Here is a 16,250-nt window from a genome sequence, read left to right on the forward strand (position 1 = left end):
TCAAGTACGTGCTCCGCTTGATTTGCTGTTCTTTCTCAAGATGTAGAGTGAAAGAGCAAAGTGGAGGGGAGTGGAGTGGCACATATTTTGACGCATGTTTGTCAAATGTGCAATAGGTTTTTATCACTATTTATAACTCTTTTTTTGCTGTTGTTGCTTACCCAGCAACTTAAGCTGCATTTGAATTATCTATTTGCTGAGCAAATAAAGAGCACAATTTACATTTTAAACTCATGCATTTTCATCAATAATTGAAAAGAGAGTGACAGGCACGGGATACAGTGAGTGGAAATCCAGTTTCTCCCCGGGGGCAAACACGATGCGAACCTCCCCCCTGCCCAGGCCAAGTGCATCCAATTGGAAAAGTTGTAAAATCAACAAGTCATTGGCAAACAGCGGCGGCCCAGACGACAGCGCAAAAAACATCTCTGTTAAAATGTTTTGCTTATTTGCATACAAAAATACACAGTCAGCGAGAGAGGGAAAGGGAGAGAGAGTGAGAGACAGACAAGTCCGTGGGCAAGCAAACAGTTGCTCCTGGGACTGGGAACAAACGGTCTGGTGGGTGGGGAGGCAATCGTCAGGTGGTGGCTGCCGATGCTGCTCAAGTGCATGAAAGAGTTGCAATGGCTGCCAGCGGTGCAGAAATAACTGTATTTAGAACCGGAAACGGAACTGAGCGGACCCATATGTGTTTCCCTGTGCCACTGCGAGCGAGCAGAAGCTTTTCTGGAAATTGAAACTGTCGAAATTTTATTTCCCCGGCAGCTGCCAGCCAACCATTGCGAAAAAGGAGACACAACTGCAAAAGGTTTAAAAACCACCCCGGAAACTGCTTCCTGTAGCGTTGTCTATTCGAAAACCAACTTCAAATGAGCTGCTCGAGGATTTGTGTGGTCGTTCTGAAGCGCAGTCGACTTCTTTGTTAATTTAATTTCCAATGCGAACGGCAGACCTTGGCTGGAAATCCAATTGCCATTTTAAACAATCGATTCTAAGCCGAAAAATTCCGAATTCAATAAGCCCCACCAAATATCACGTGTACCGAAACATCTGCACTCAGTTTAGTTTCACCAAATCGAACAATCGCGAATGCTGTATAACAAGCTTAATTTTCCACCGGGGATCATGGAACCGTGTGTACCCTGCCCGATATAGACATGTAAATAGAATCCAGTCCATCTCTCACATTGAAATAACTACAGTGGCAAACTTCAGCCTCATGGGGTACTCCAGCTAGTATCTAACAAACGGAAAACAATATAATAGTTAAAGTTTTTGACAGTTTAAAGCCGAATCTGGCTGTGTGTGGTGGCTGGAAGCGGCCAAAATGCCAGTTAACTTTTTGTTTGCATGGATTTCTCCATGCGGTGTCCCTCTCTCAGCCGGACGGCGAACATTTTTGCAATTCTCGTGCAAATGATGCCCTCCGGAAGTGCCCGGACACATGGCTCAGAGCGTCCAGAGCGTCGGCGACACACTAGTCCAAAGCACAATTCTGGCAAGGGCGGTGGCGGTGGGGGTGATCAGTGTTGGGGGGCTGGCTGTTGGTGACTTTGCCTCGCGTATCCGCAAAATCAATGTTAAGCTTGTAACGTGCAAAAGTTAATGCCGCAGTCCGGCCCATTCCGACAATAACGGCGGGCAAAAACCGACCACACGGGGCCAACCAGAAGCGCAACTAAAAAGCCAAAGCGGAAAATGGCTTCAAACTCACACAGATACAAATGCAGGCACGCCCACAAAAAAATGCGAAACATTTCAGAACAATTTGGTGCAGACTGAAATATACCCAGGAAATCAGATTATTTTCTGGGATTTTATGCTAAAATTAGGATTACGTTTGGCATGAGGAGACATGGTATTAGAAGGTACAGAAGGGCACACATCTAGAGGTTACAAAGTGAATTCTCTGCCTGCTCTACCCTTAGCTTTTATGCAGTTATTACAGACACATAAACGCTACCCTTCGCCCCGAATATAATCAACGAAACGTAAAAACGCTGCCATATTTATTATGAAATTTATCTGTGAATGCGTATGTGTGTGAGTGTGTGTGTTGAGTGTGTGTGTGTGTGTGTGTGTCCAGCTAAAAGAACAATACAATCACTAAGCGCAAGAAAAACAATGAAACTAAAATTATAAATGCAAAAACGATGCTCAGGACGCCATGAAAACCAAATTAAAATCGAAAAACGAAACAGACTATGAATAGATATTGCCTGTATATATGTACATATGTATATCTATATGTACTTGTATGTACATAGTATGTATGGATATGTATGTATGTATGTATTTGTCCATGTTTGAACATGTATGTTTGTGGCCTGACATACTGCCCCCAGAACAAGGGACTCGAAAAGAAACAAAAATTCGAATTTGTTTGTATGTTTGAATATTGTGCAGCATTTTGGCTGTTTTTGCATTTCTGTTGTCATTTTTAAGCCAATTTCCGTTCATTTTGACGCTTCCGGTGCACACACACTCGTTGACGTATGTATGTATGCATTAAATGAAGTTTTTTGTTTGGTTTGGCTTTGGAATTTTGGATTTTGGGTTTCTTCTGTGGCCGCTGCTGCTGTCGTATGCCACACACCAGAGACCCATGTGCTTTGATCTGACCAGAAAAATGCACATGCAACGGAAGCACAACTGGGGAAGCCACCAATCCAAACTCGAGTGTTGTCAATTGTTTAGAAAAATAAATTACATTTCATTTGAAGTTATATCTGATAAAAGTCGACGGAATTGTTCATTTTTCGAACTCTTGCTAAAGTGTCAACAAAAAGCTTTAAGAGATGATAGATTATACAATTGTATGTATCATATTCACCCTAAATTAAAAAATTAACCTAGTTTCCAAAAGAAAAACATGTCCAAAGTTAACTCACCAAATTGGATTACTTCTTTTTATGGCATGCAATCGCAAGCGAAAGTTAAGGGACTCTAATTGGAAAAAGGCAACTCTAATCGTTTACATCAGCTTCCATGTTGCACTCATCTTGTCGGAGCTGCCCACTTTGATTAATGCCAGCAGATCGTGGAATTAAGCCAAGCAATGAACGGCATCATTAAACAAAAACAGAAATACACAAGCACAGAGAGCAAAACGTTAAATGGCTGCCCAGCAACAGTTACAATCACACAAAACGAAGCAAATAAAAAAACGATGGCAGCAAGTTTTTTCGAGTGGCATCCTTTCCACATCAAAATTGTATGGACAACAGCAAATAACCCAATGCCAGACCAAACATATACGAATATATTCTGCAAACAATATGCACAGCAGATAAATATGAAAAAATTAAATTGGTTTTACACGATTGCACATAATAAAATCTAACAAATGCCAGCAAATAAGCAGTTGGAGGGAGGAGATTGAGGCTTAAACGATTATTTATTATTTAAAGAGGGTCAGAAAGTTGCTTTATATTTGTCGATTCCTTTTTGCATGCCAATTATAAGTAATTTGTATCTGTTTATAAGTTCTTTGGCTTACATTTTCTTGTCTGTAAAGTTTTTGTCTTTGAATTTCAAGGACACTTACTTAAGCTTCCTTTGACACATATCCTGCCAGGGCACAAGCGATTTGATAACAAATTTCCAAACAACTTTCAATTATTCCTTAAAGCCCATCTGTGGGTCCGCAAAAAAAAATATCTCAACGTGCACACAGATATGAATCCATATACATATACAACAGTGTTTACTGCTTTACGAGTTCTCCACCAATCCAACCCCCCGCTTGGGGCAATGCAAATAGATGGCACAGGGAAGCGGAGGGAGCGGCAGGAGGTCATTCATGTTGTAGGCACAAACAACAAACAGGGCAGGGGGAACGTTTGTTAATATTTTGCGTCTCGTTTTCGCCGACAGTCGATGACAGTTGCGCTGGGCAATGTCCACATGGCCGATGAATTGCATAGGTCGCTGAAAACGGCAATATGCGTTGTGTGTGCCAAAGGGGCATCGGACAAACAGTTGTCACGCTGTTTGCCGGATAACCGTTATTATATCGTGCACCCCACGAGTGCGGTGTGCCTGTGCATGACTGTGTGTGTGTGTGGCAGTGTGGTGTGTACGTATTCCTGGTCCCGTTTGAGCCTCGAATCCATATGACATTATGACGACGCATCATCGAACAGAGCTGGCAAAATGTCCGCAGCTTACGAATATGAGTATGACTGGGGGGGCGAGGGAAGGGCCATTTAATTCTCTACTTCCCCTAGCACCATGACCCATATCCCGGGACATGCCCGCCGCATCACCGTTCGCTGACCAGGTCGACTTTTTAATAAGCTCGATTTGGTGCGTTTTAATTAAAAATTGTGCGCTGGTGTTCCTGGCTATTTCACAGGGCCAGCTGTTTGTATTTCGGGGCAGAATTAAAGAAATTTCATTATTCTGGCAGAGGCAGAGGGTACACAAAACTGTTGCTAGGTCCAATATTTGCACATCCCAAACAGAGATACACGGACACACGCAAACGCATACGAAAGATTTATTATGCCGCTTTTCGGGTGAAAGTTTCTCCAATTAAAAGCCAAAGCGCAGCATATGCAGGTCACATTGTTGAATATTCACATAATAGCAGGGAATATTAATAAGGGAAATGAGCTGCAGCTGGAATAATCGCACTTTATTGAGAAAATCGAGCAATAAAAAGGCACTTTGGTAGACAACACCAACAGCGAGCAGGAGGAAAGGAAGGTGCAAAAAGTTTATTCATTTTGGCAGCGAAACAGAAATCGTTTCCTACTTGTGGACACACGGGAAAGTATGGCAGGTTTTATGAACCGAAGCTATAGATACCCTTGCCGAACCAGTCTACGATAACATTTTCTTTAAGAAAAAATATAATTTAGTTCCCTCTTTGACATCAGCAAGCAAAAGCAAAGCAAACATAACAACTTTTGTGAGGGCATACAACATACAGTTAGTGAGAGACTGCCACAATTCCTAGAACTTTCCCTCATGCTCGCCCCCGCACGTGTTCCATAAATATTATTGCCCTGTATTTCATTTTTATGTTGACTTTTGTCTCACTTCTTCGACAACAATACCGTGGAAAAAGATGTTTATTTGGCGTGTTGCAGCAACACAAATAATTGTCGAGCAGCATGTTGCAGCAAGTGTACACATGTGTGTGACTATGCGTGTGTATTTTGTGGTTGTTATTTACGACCTGGTCCTAAGCAACTAGTATAAATATTAAGTATACGCAACATTGTCACGTCAAAAACTAATGAATAACTGTGGTAGAAGCTGCCGCCATGCTCTCGATTTATGCTGATGGAAAACTTTAAGCGACAAAGCATCGATAAAAACCAAACGTTATCCAGGCCTTGCCCCGTCCCTCCAACTCACACACATTCAAATGGTAACAGCTGGGCGGACAAGGCAACCTCTATGCATATATCGGGCTTCCTATGTCGTATATATGGCATGTATGTCTGTCTGTCTATGTCTCTATGCCGTTCATGGCTGTTGAAAAAGCGGGCTTTCCAGGGGAAAGGCTGCTGCTGCAGCTTTTGATATCGCATGGCCTGCATGGCTATGGCCATGTGCGCGTAAAGTCCATTAACATGAAAGGCAAACAAACAGGAGTCCGAGCCCAAAGCATCCCATCCCAACGCGCACTTTTGGACACTCCATAAACAACGATGCATCGCATGAAAAAAAAAGGCGAACACTAAACAAACCCCACAAAATTCCAGCTGTAGTTTGCATCCAAAAAAGTTTTCTACGGGTGAACACAAATTGTGTGCCGGAAGTTTGAGCTGAAATGTGATATTTTTTGGTGGGAAGGCCCAAGGAAACCAGTAAACCGAATCCACATCATATTAATTGAAGCATTCCAAGGGGAAATGCAATGTAATAAAGTATTTTCCTCCCCAGATTTGATTATTAATTGCAATTCCGGACTGGGAATGCGAGGCAAACAATGCCAAACCTTAAGACTTGATTAAATCCAAGATACAGTATCTTTTACTCACTTCCTCTCTCTCTCTATCTTGCAGGAGTCGAATCTGATTGGAGACGAAGGAGCACTGAAGGAGCAGAGCAGAAAGGTAAGAGCAGGCTAATTGAATGGTTTCGAGCAAATAGCAAATAGCTAGGCATCCAGACAATTATTGTTGGTAGCATTGGTCAGGTCACGCCTTTAAGCCAATCAACTAAATCAACAAAACGCATACGAAATGTGTTCCCGACACACTTCCGATACATACACACACGCACACACAGGGAATAGAAGCAGGACCAGCACCATGGCTACGCTTGTTTACCCACAGCGCTGACCCAACACGAAAATTCAAGGCTTAAAATCTATACAAATAAAGGGATTGCGGGGATTGGGGGGTGGCAGCCGACAATTATTACTCGTATGGGAGAATGTTTTTCGGGGCGGTGAGGGGGAAGAACTTTCATTGAATACAATGGTATTAGCAACAATAACAAAGATGCGCCACACAATCGAGCAAATATTTAGTGATGGGAAATAATTTCTAATAGGTTTTCCTTCCAATTGAAATCGGATATTATGTGCTCGTGTGATTCTGATTGTGTTTGCGCACTATTTGGGCAGAATTAAACAGAAGCCTGGTCACAAAACTCCACACAAATATTTGTTCTGCCTCTACGGCCGACTGTGGTTCGCCCAGAAGTTTTTAATTAAAGGAGGTCCGTACGAGAGTAGGCCAGAGCTGGAGCTGTAACTGGAGCTGGTTAAGCGATTTCTTAATTATAAAGAGTTTATTGCTTTCCCATTAAATTTGGCTCAGTTGCCTAAGCCAGCCCCGGAGACTGGAGACCGCTCAATCATTAGCTATGCAAAACACATAACAGCAAGTATGCCGGACCCGTCTTGGTCTCCGGCTTGGTCTCCGGCTAGCGTGCTAATTTCCAATGGTGAAGACCAAGGAAGAAGCAAAAATTAAACAAACAAAGATGGAAAGAAACTTGAAGTTTGCTTTGGCAGCTAAGAAATTAAGCTGTTGTTACAAACTGAACAAACTGGTCTAACCCCCGGAAGAAAAAAAAAAGATTGTGAGTAAATATTCCGACCTACACTACGTTTCTTTAGCTCCAAGAAAGATTGACACACACAGATACTTGCTTGTAGTCGTAGCCGGCTCTGTATATTCAGGTGCGTGTGTGTTTATTTCACACCTGAAGTGTGATGAAAATATGACAACAGAAGCACATCCCACGAGCAGACAGACAGGCAGGTGCAGAGTGAAAATTGTGCTCCACTCTTGAACGTGTGACTGTGGGGCATTCGTGCTTGAAGAGTTTTCTCTAGTTCTACACAAACAAACATAACTCGAAGCTCTTCGTCGCCTTTACACATTGCTTTCCACTTTTTGTAGCACGAACCAGTCTAGCAGTCCTTGCCATCATCATCATCATCGCCATCGTCGTCGTCGTTGTCCTAGTCGGTTTGTCATCGATATTGTTTCCCTCCTTCCACACGAAGACTCTGATTGAAAATGCAAATTGCAAATACTAGTTGGGGGAATATTCAGAATTAGGTCGGGGCTACATTTGGTTAGGTTTTTCCCTCATTCAATAATATTTAGCTATACCCATCTATCCCACACGAATAAACTCTGCGCCTGATAATCAACTTAATGGACAGAATTCCATTGCAGCCATCCGAAAATCTGTCAAGTCAGCAAACTTTACTCAACTTTGACCGCCCCTCCTTCCCACGGCCCACTCACATTCATAACCATTTGCTCCATCATCCAGGGAGAACTAAGAGTGTATACCTGTACAATAATAGAAGAATGTTCATTTAATGCCATGTGTGTGGGAGGGTAAATATTTGTGTGGCCTTGACAAATCAGTTTTTCTGGTATTTTTTATAATAAGCGGCATGACAAAACGCCAAAACATTCAGCTACCAGCCCCAGCCCGAACACAAAAACTCAATTGATTGGGGGGATGAAATTCCTTGGGGCCGGGGGAAGAAGTTCGATGGCAAAAAATAGAAGCCGTGCAAAATTCATACACGACCCGGATTGATTTTGGGCATGACAAAAAGCCAGTCGGGACCATCCATACATATGCACACACAAGGATCTATACGTATATCCCTGGGTATATATCAAACACACTCATGTGGGGGGACAAAGAAAAGAGCAAATTTGGCTTGCTTTGTGCGCTGCCTTCCTGTTGCGACAACGACACGGCATTTATAAAAATCATACGCACTGTTGTACCAGCAGCACACGGGGGGAAAAAATGTTGGCACGGCAGGAGCCGCAGCAGAAGCAGCAGCAGCAGCAGCAAATGGCAATATATTCTTATGGCTTGTCGGGCAGCATGTTCGCGAACGATTCTCGCATACATAATGCCAATTTTCGACAAAAACTGTCACCTTTTTGGCGCTTTTGTAGTTGGGAGGCTCATAAAAACGTTGAACTCTGTTCGTCAGCCTGAAATCAGAGACAGTTCCGATCATTCTTAGATAGAATCCCCGTCATTAGCAGACCTAATCCACTTGGCTTCTGTGCGACCAACTGTGATAGATTCGCCCAGTTAAACAAATCATTTGGACATTGTCTGGGCTCTGATTTGGCCAGCATCGAAGCAAAACTCAAATTAAAACACCAATTTATATGCCCGTCGTGGGCGCAGTGGGGAAAGTCGAGCAAGCAATGAGCAAAACTTCTGTCAAAAGAAACTCATTCGAAAGCGAATATTAAGCGAATGAAACAATGCATAATGTATGACATCAAAATGTAAGTAGAACGCTGATTTTATATAGAATAACAACCAGAGAGGGAGCTTATCACCATGGAAAAAAGTCATGGCTTAAGTCGCTTGAAATGTTTTCCACTTTTTGTTGAATTTAAGGAAAATAAACCAATGCTTGCCGAAACCTGTTCATTTGTAACTAAAAACCGAAATCATCAGTGCTATGAATTGTGTCAAAAACAGACCACTTTAACAAGAACTATTTTCAATATATATTGATGAGTTATAGAGCTGTCAGAGACACCAGCAACTGTGATTCGAATACAAGAAAAATAAACCATAAAACACCAAATTGTGATGGCGTGAGAAAATCATATAAAATACCTGCTCAAAGTTGAAGGAAGTTGTCATTGGGCAACACTTACGAGACGAGCACACACACTCACACATGAGAGACACACGACAACTTGAAAATGACAATTGGGGGGGCGTGCGTGGAGGCGTTTCCTCAGACAAGACTTTCAATTGCTGCCGGAAAAACTTTCGGCCAATTTAAAACGGCAAAAAGAACGGCAACAACGGCTACAACGGCAACGAGAATGAGAGAAAGGTAAACCTTGAAAGAGATCAGGTATTAGTCACGCCCTGACAGATTCCGGCCAAGTTAGTTGGAGTGGAGGCTGCTTGCATGCAGGCGGCTCAGAGCGGATCCCTCGTCACTTGGCAACCGGAGCAATTGGAGCATTGGAGAGACTGCCTGTCAATCAGGGACGAGAGCAGCAATGGCAAACAAACCAACTAATTGGTTGAAATGCAAAGCAGAAGGAAAGCAGAAGCAGAAACCAAAATTGGGGCTGCCGAAAAGTTTTACGCTTATTACACACAAAAAAAAACAAAAAAGTACCAGCTAAACAAAGCCAACTGATGTACAAAAAATGGTGTTGAGAAATTCATGATTCATTAGCAAAGTCAGGCCTGGACGCCGCCAACGCCGGGGCCGTCCGTCCCGACACAAGTGGGTAACTTTACAGCCGAGTCTATTGCACCGACACCGACACCGACTCTCAGTCAGTGCTCTGGCTAATTTAAATTCTTTTGGCGCCGTCGCCCCCAAAGATGCCACATCTAGCCGAGACGCAGCGACGAGGTCCTATTAGGAGTAGTCGGGCTTGACAGCTCCTTAAGCGCCTGAGTGATTGACATCAAAAAGGTCTAGGCAGCGGCAGATACGAGTACGAGCACGCTTATATGTGTGTGTGTTCGTCTATGGATGTATTGGGGATATAATTAAAATTTTGCATCATTAGGAATTTGAACATTTGCCCGAACTTTTCGCCAAAGTTTAAGTTGAATGAGCGGGCACTTTTTCATATTTATTTCCCCAACTGGTTTATTGAATGAGTGAAGTAAATATTGGAGCCGATACTCTAAAGTCCGACAGAAGAGAATTTCCCTAAGACCACTAATGATTCTAGAAGCTTTTCCAGTGGGTTGTTGCCCGGGACAACGCTCGACACTCGCTCAAAGTTAATTTAAGGTTGTATGTCGTCCAGGACAACAGGCAGAAGGCTGTGCTGTGCTGTGCATTCTCCACAGTTGGGCAATCAAATGTTGTGTGAAATGAAAGCGGATATGCCAGGACTAGAGCTACGCATCCAGCCATCTCCATCTCCATCTGCAGCTCTGACAGCCGTCTTAGGCAACTGCCTAACAAATCTCACTAAATGCCAAGACAAAAGTAAATGAAATTGCACTAAATCTAAAGGGAATTTTCAAAAAATTTCAACCTTTTGGCCCCAGGCGGAACTGGGTCTTAAGTTTGGGTCTGAATAGGGGTATGGGGATGCATGGGGTAGCATCAAAAAGGTACGAACAGGCCTAGGCCAAAGTGATAAACCGTTTCCACTGACATTGCATATAAATCTGCTACAAAGTTGCGTCTGCCACGGCGGCACGGACAGCTCCAAATCGTGCTGGATTTGTCACGCCAAATCGTTGGAAATGCTTTTGCCTTGTTTATGCGTCTCTCCGCAGCGCACAGCACAGCACACCCCCCCTCCCGCAGACCCACTCCTATTTTAGTCAAATTTCGCACAACAGCAACAAGAACGGCATTATAGAGGATAGCAGCAAAAGCAGCAGCGTGTCTCTCTGACTGTGTCGTAAATCTTTGAGTAGCTTATCTACAACAAAACTGTGCGCTTTTTTAATTCGCCGGGAAATGTATGCAAAACGGAGCCAGCCGAAAGCTAGAGAAATCAAGAAGGAAAAAAATGCTACCAAATTTTAGAGCAAATCAAGAAGAAACAAAATGTAAAGAAAGTTTAAACATTTGCATACTCTTACAAGGTTCGAGGTGTCTATTTATTTAATTAGTATTTTTGAATATTCAGTTCCCATGGCAGGCATTGAGTATTGCCACCCGATCGGTTGGAAGCAAAAAGAGGAATCTATGCCAAGCATATCCTAAAGTTCATAATGACTTAAGGCAGGGTATATTAAAATGGTTTTAAATGTGTACGGAAAATGTTAAATGCTTATTTAAATCGAGGCACATGTTCGACCAGCTAAGAGAACAGGATATACATATTTTGTTGCTTTTTTTGTGAGTTTTCCAAGTCGGGATAACAAATGACGCACACAACTCGCAAAAGATGAGTCTGAAAATTAGGTTAGCAAAGACAATGTTTCTCTTTTGGTTTCAGGATACTTCTTTGACCAACATTCAGATCAAACTTTAAGCCGCTTTGCATGCGACAACCAGCAAAACAAAAGGCAAAAGACCCTACCCGGTCTTCCATCTCGTGGGCCATTTATCATAAACTGCCAACACAATGCTACAAGCGATGCGGTGCGGTGCGGGGGAGAGCAAACCCGAAATCAAAGATTATGTCCTCAGCTTGATAAACGAGATGCTCCCACCGAACAACATTCTGTTGTTGTGGCATTAACACCTCAGCGGATCCCAAAAACAAATTGGGGTTCATTGAAGGGGCACAGAGACATCATCATCAAAGTCAGGCAACTAATTTGCAATTGTTTTAGTTGGTAATTAGGATGTTGGCAGCGGGAGAAGTGGGACAAATCGAAACCGAAACAAAATAAAAGAATAACAAACAAATCTGCACCCAAGATAATTTGATAAATTTGATGAGACTTTGATGTGCCAAAAATAATTGCATGCAAATTTATTTTAATGCATATTTACCCGCGTAATTGCTGCAAATTTACGTTTCATTTAATCGCTATAGTAGGAGGGACCACTGGACCAGTAGATCCCCAAACAGACCAAAGCACAACACGAAAAATTAAGCGAAAAATGGAGTGATCGAACATGGGAGTACCCTAGATTATGCTGAAAGAAAAGAAACAGTAATGAGGCGAGGCAATATTAAGAAATTATTTTTGTATATTAGTCCTCAAATAATAGCAAATATTTGCAGTTAGAATTAATCTCCAATTGGTTTACAAAGCAAACAATGTTTCTCTTCATATTCCACTGTGACAAATGGCTCCACAAAACGCATATACCCTTAACTGCTGCTTGGGGTCTTCTGGGCAGTCAAATGGCGACCGTGAAAAAGCGGCAAACAGATTATAACTCCCAACTGACATTTGGGGACTTTATTATTTGGCCATTGAAAAATGCGAGACTATCCGCGGGTTGGGGTTGGCTGGTGCTGGTGGTTGCTGGTAGAACGGTGGTTCGAGGGGTACCCAAGTGGATTTTAATTTTTCAAAGTTAAACAGCGTCGTCGACCCTTTTTTTTGAGTCTGCCCGCTTGACTGGACACGATGGAGGGAGGATTCTGGATGGTGAATGGCGGTTGGTGGATGGCGGACAATGGACTCGCCCCGGACCGGGGCCATGTTTGTATAAATGTCGACGGGATTTGGCCATGCAGCGTTTTATTGTTCACCTTTTGGACTGCGACTGATTGATCCCTTGGGTGGGTCGGCACGCCCGATACTGTTGGCGTTTTGGGACTGGGGCGGAGTACAGGACTGGGCCTGTGTGTAATTAATTTTGCTTTTCACTTTTTGATTTGTGATTTGTGCATGGCAAAGAGCGGGCGAAAAACCATCAAATTGTCACGTAATTATATTTACGTTAATGATGTTTCGACCCGGCCCGGCCGGCCGACCGGGCAACCGAGGCGACCATCGGAAAAGTCAATTAATATTTTGGTGAATGAACAACAATTTAGATTGTTGGCGGACTTTAATTAAAATGCTTTGGCCACAATTTGAATGCATGCTGTGATTTTTAATTTTCATTGAAGTCGTGACACTCGATTTTTAGTCTTTCTGTCTGTCTGTCCCTATCCGTCATCATTTCTTTTTTTGTCGTGGCACGCGACTTTCAGATTTGTCCGATAAACGGCTACCAAAATGACCATTAAATTATATGTTAAAGCCGTAAGTGGTTGCTAATCGTTTTTATAACTGAAGCCAAAACTTGTTTATTTGCATTTGCCTGTGTTCGAGCGACTACTGGGCAAACAATTAAATGCAAATTTTCAGAACTTGTCCGAGAGATTATGACGACAGCGTTACGGTAATAAGAGTAACTGCGGTGTCTGTATCCCCGTGCTCGTTCCAATAAACATGGCTGACTCATTGCTGCATTGTTGCACGTGGGAGTTGAAGATGTTCAGGAGCCCATTCAAAGCCCATATTAAATTAAATTAACAAATGTACAAGCATTTTGCCATAAATGACCAAGGAGAGTTGCCATATTAGAATTCCTGAACTAATCTCTAGGGAATAATTTCATTTTGAGAGCATGTTAGTGGCAAACATGCAGCCATTTAATGGCATTACGCATTTTCAATTTCAAAGTGCTACAGCATTCTTCAGACTTGTTCGAGGTGCAGCTGCTGCTACGACGACTGTCCGCTGATATTGTACTTATGTATTATTCGTATGTACCTATGTACATTACATATGCGGACGTGCTGAACCCATTCACACTCGGTCGAACGCGGCAGCCTGCCTGCCTACCTCACGTGCTGCATATTCATGTCAGGGCTGGGCTCGACTTGACTTAACTTGAGTGGAGTGCCAGTGCCTCCTGTCATTGGAGGTGGGTCGAAAACTACCTGCTGATGATGGTACATTGCTTCAGTATGAATTACTATTAATGGCGTGCAGTATAAATTGAATTTCATTACATGACGACGTCAATTAAAAGCATGTAAAACTCAATCGGCAGTGACGTTTTTAAAATGCAGCCAAGCCATCAGCCATCCATCCGAGACAGGGCCCGGACCGGAGCCCGAGTCAGAGCCAAAACCTGGGCCAGCGGCATGGCCCCAGGGAGAGGCAGGCAGATGGCAGCGGACAAACAGGAGAAGAGCATTGACGTTGGCTTAATGAGTCGGCAAATGGCTGATAAAAATGCACAGTGAATATGAAAATCGCTGGCGCTGACACTCGTGACGTTGTGACGTGGCGCAAAGTTCTCGAAACTGACAGGAAACATTGATAAAAGTGCCAACTGACATTGCGTAATGATGATGCGACGGCTCTCGCTCTCCCGCTCTCTGTCCCCCGCCTTAATAGCCAGCTCATTAAACCTACCAGGCTGGTTGACGGTCTCGCAAATATAAATAAAAAATATGATTCAACATATATCAAGCATATAGCGAAAGTTTTTTAATCAAACTTACTGCATGCCATATCTCATATTCGAAATATTAAAAATCGAATTAAAACTTAAACAGAAATGTATTATTTTATGCAGCACACACATACAGACTTACTCACTCGCTAAAGATGTATTTTGCTGTAAAAATTCGTTTAAGCTGAAAGCCCATTAACAATTATGACTTTCCTTTGCCGCCGAAGTAGTTGAAACTTAAAAGGAAGAGCGCGCGCGAGCTGCCATTGACGCAGGCCTTCCGTCTCGCTGCTCCCTTCCCCTCTCGCAGCTTTGTTATAAGTCGTCGACAGTTTTGTACGGCTGCCGCCCAGCTACCCCTATCCCCCCGACGCGTAGCAACGTTGGTGCAACAGCAACAGAGGAAAAGAGAAGCTGCAGCGAAGACGCTTTGACTTTGCTTTATTTTCAGTTTTACTTTTTAAAGTTTTTAATTCCTTGCATCTTAATGACTTCTCGTAATAAGTTTTCATTTCTCATAATTTCTTGGGTTAATAGAATCTTTGCCGCCGCTTTATGTGTATGGCTGCAGCAATGCTCCCCATGTAGAGCAACTGTATCTGAATTAACAGTGGGTTAGATTGGGGTACAGTCATGCTGGAAGCAACTATTATGCAGCATATTAGCAAAGGATGTTCAGGTGACAACTGGGCACAGAGTTAGTTTATTCTGATTGACACGAAGCGTGAATGGGTTCATGAACTATAATTTTCTGAGAAAAACTAAAGTTGCGCCATGGGTCAGTACACTTGTGCTCGAGTTGATAAAGTTTGGCCAGCTGGAAACGGAAATCTCGGAGCGAAAATACTATGAATTCCCCAAACATTCATGTACAGTCGTGCAATCATCTCCAAGTTAACAAATAATCATATAAACAAACTTATTGGACACCAAATCAATATACAGAAACTTCATACATACACTTGGGCAACAACTTCTATCCACTGTGCTCCAAGCTGCTCATAGAAAACTTTTGTCGAAAAAAATATAAGAAAATAACAGAAAACTATAATTATGAAGTTGACACAAAGTCAGCCAGTGGAGCAACAGCAGAGGCAGCAGCAGTAGCAGAAAAAGAGGCAGCAACAGCCAGTAAAAACGCAGACGACAATAATGACTGGGAGGACATTTGGCCAAAATGAGAGAGCGGAATTGGATAGGGGGCAGGGCAGGGAAATGGGACGTTGGCAGCCATGAATTCTATCAGAGAGGAAGCGAAGCACTAGAAATGCATAAAAGTCGGACTACATAAAGCGCAGCAGGACCACAGCTGACATTTATGTGGAATGTCAGTGCGGGCTTAGAGCAAACTTACCAAGACAGAGGCGTTCAAGCCGCGACAGGAGAGTGAGCGGAGAGCCGTCTTACAAGTGGGCCAGACCCAGTCCTCGAGCTGAGTTGAGCACTTGGCTTCTCGCTGCGGCGGTTGTGGCTAATCATAAATTCAAAAGCGGCAAAAGTGCAACAGTAGTAACAATTAACTTATTAAATGGGCTTTGAGAACGAGGGTGAGGTCTATGGAGAGCCAAAGGAACACAATGCCCCCCGCCTAGGGAAAGCGCTCTAGCTGACAAAGGATATGAGCATGGAAATTGTGGAAATGAAACCGAACGAGGCGTGAAGATGCCTCCCAGCAGCAGAAGGAGCAGAAGTAGCATGAAAAAAAGTGAGCAGAATTGGCAGGGAATGAGACAAGGGAACATTTCCTCATGCATTGCACCTTCCTGCTCGCTTTTTCCCAGCTTCCTGCTTCGTCAGGGTAATTCATTTTACTGTGGCAGAACAGCGAGGGGTCCCGGCCACCCCACAGTATCTCTCTGATTACTTGAGACTCTTGCTAATTAGCGAAATTGATTTGAATTTTATGGCGCGAAAAATTGCC

The 16,250-nt window shown here is 43.1% G+C and overlaps 1 protein-coding gene across 1 annotated transcript in view; it reads left to right on the top strand.

The window, feature by feature from the left end:
- Window positions 1-16,250, top strand: part of LOC117896406 (sericin 1) — a 47,789-nt gene that overhangs the window by 15,691 nt on the left and 15,848 nt on the right. The window contains exon 3 of the mRNA XM_034804721.1: window positions 6,024-6,074. The gene's annotated coding sequence lies outside the window, so the exon portion shown is untranslated. The remainder of the gene's footprint in view (window positions 1-6,023; window positions 6,075-16,250) is intronic.

Source organism: Drosophila subobscura, chromosome O, assembly GCF_008121235.1.
Source record: "Drosophila subobscura isolate 14011-0131.10 chromosome O, UCBerk_Dsub_1.0, whole genome shotgun sequence".
Lineage (NCBI taxonomy): Eukaryota > Metazoa > Arthropoda > Insecta > Diptera > Drosophilidae > Drosophila > Drosophila subobscura.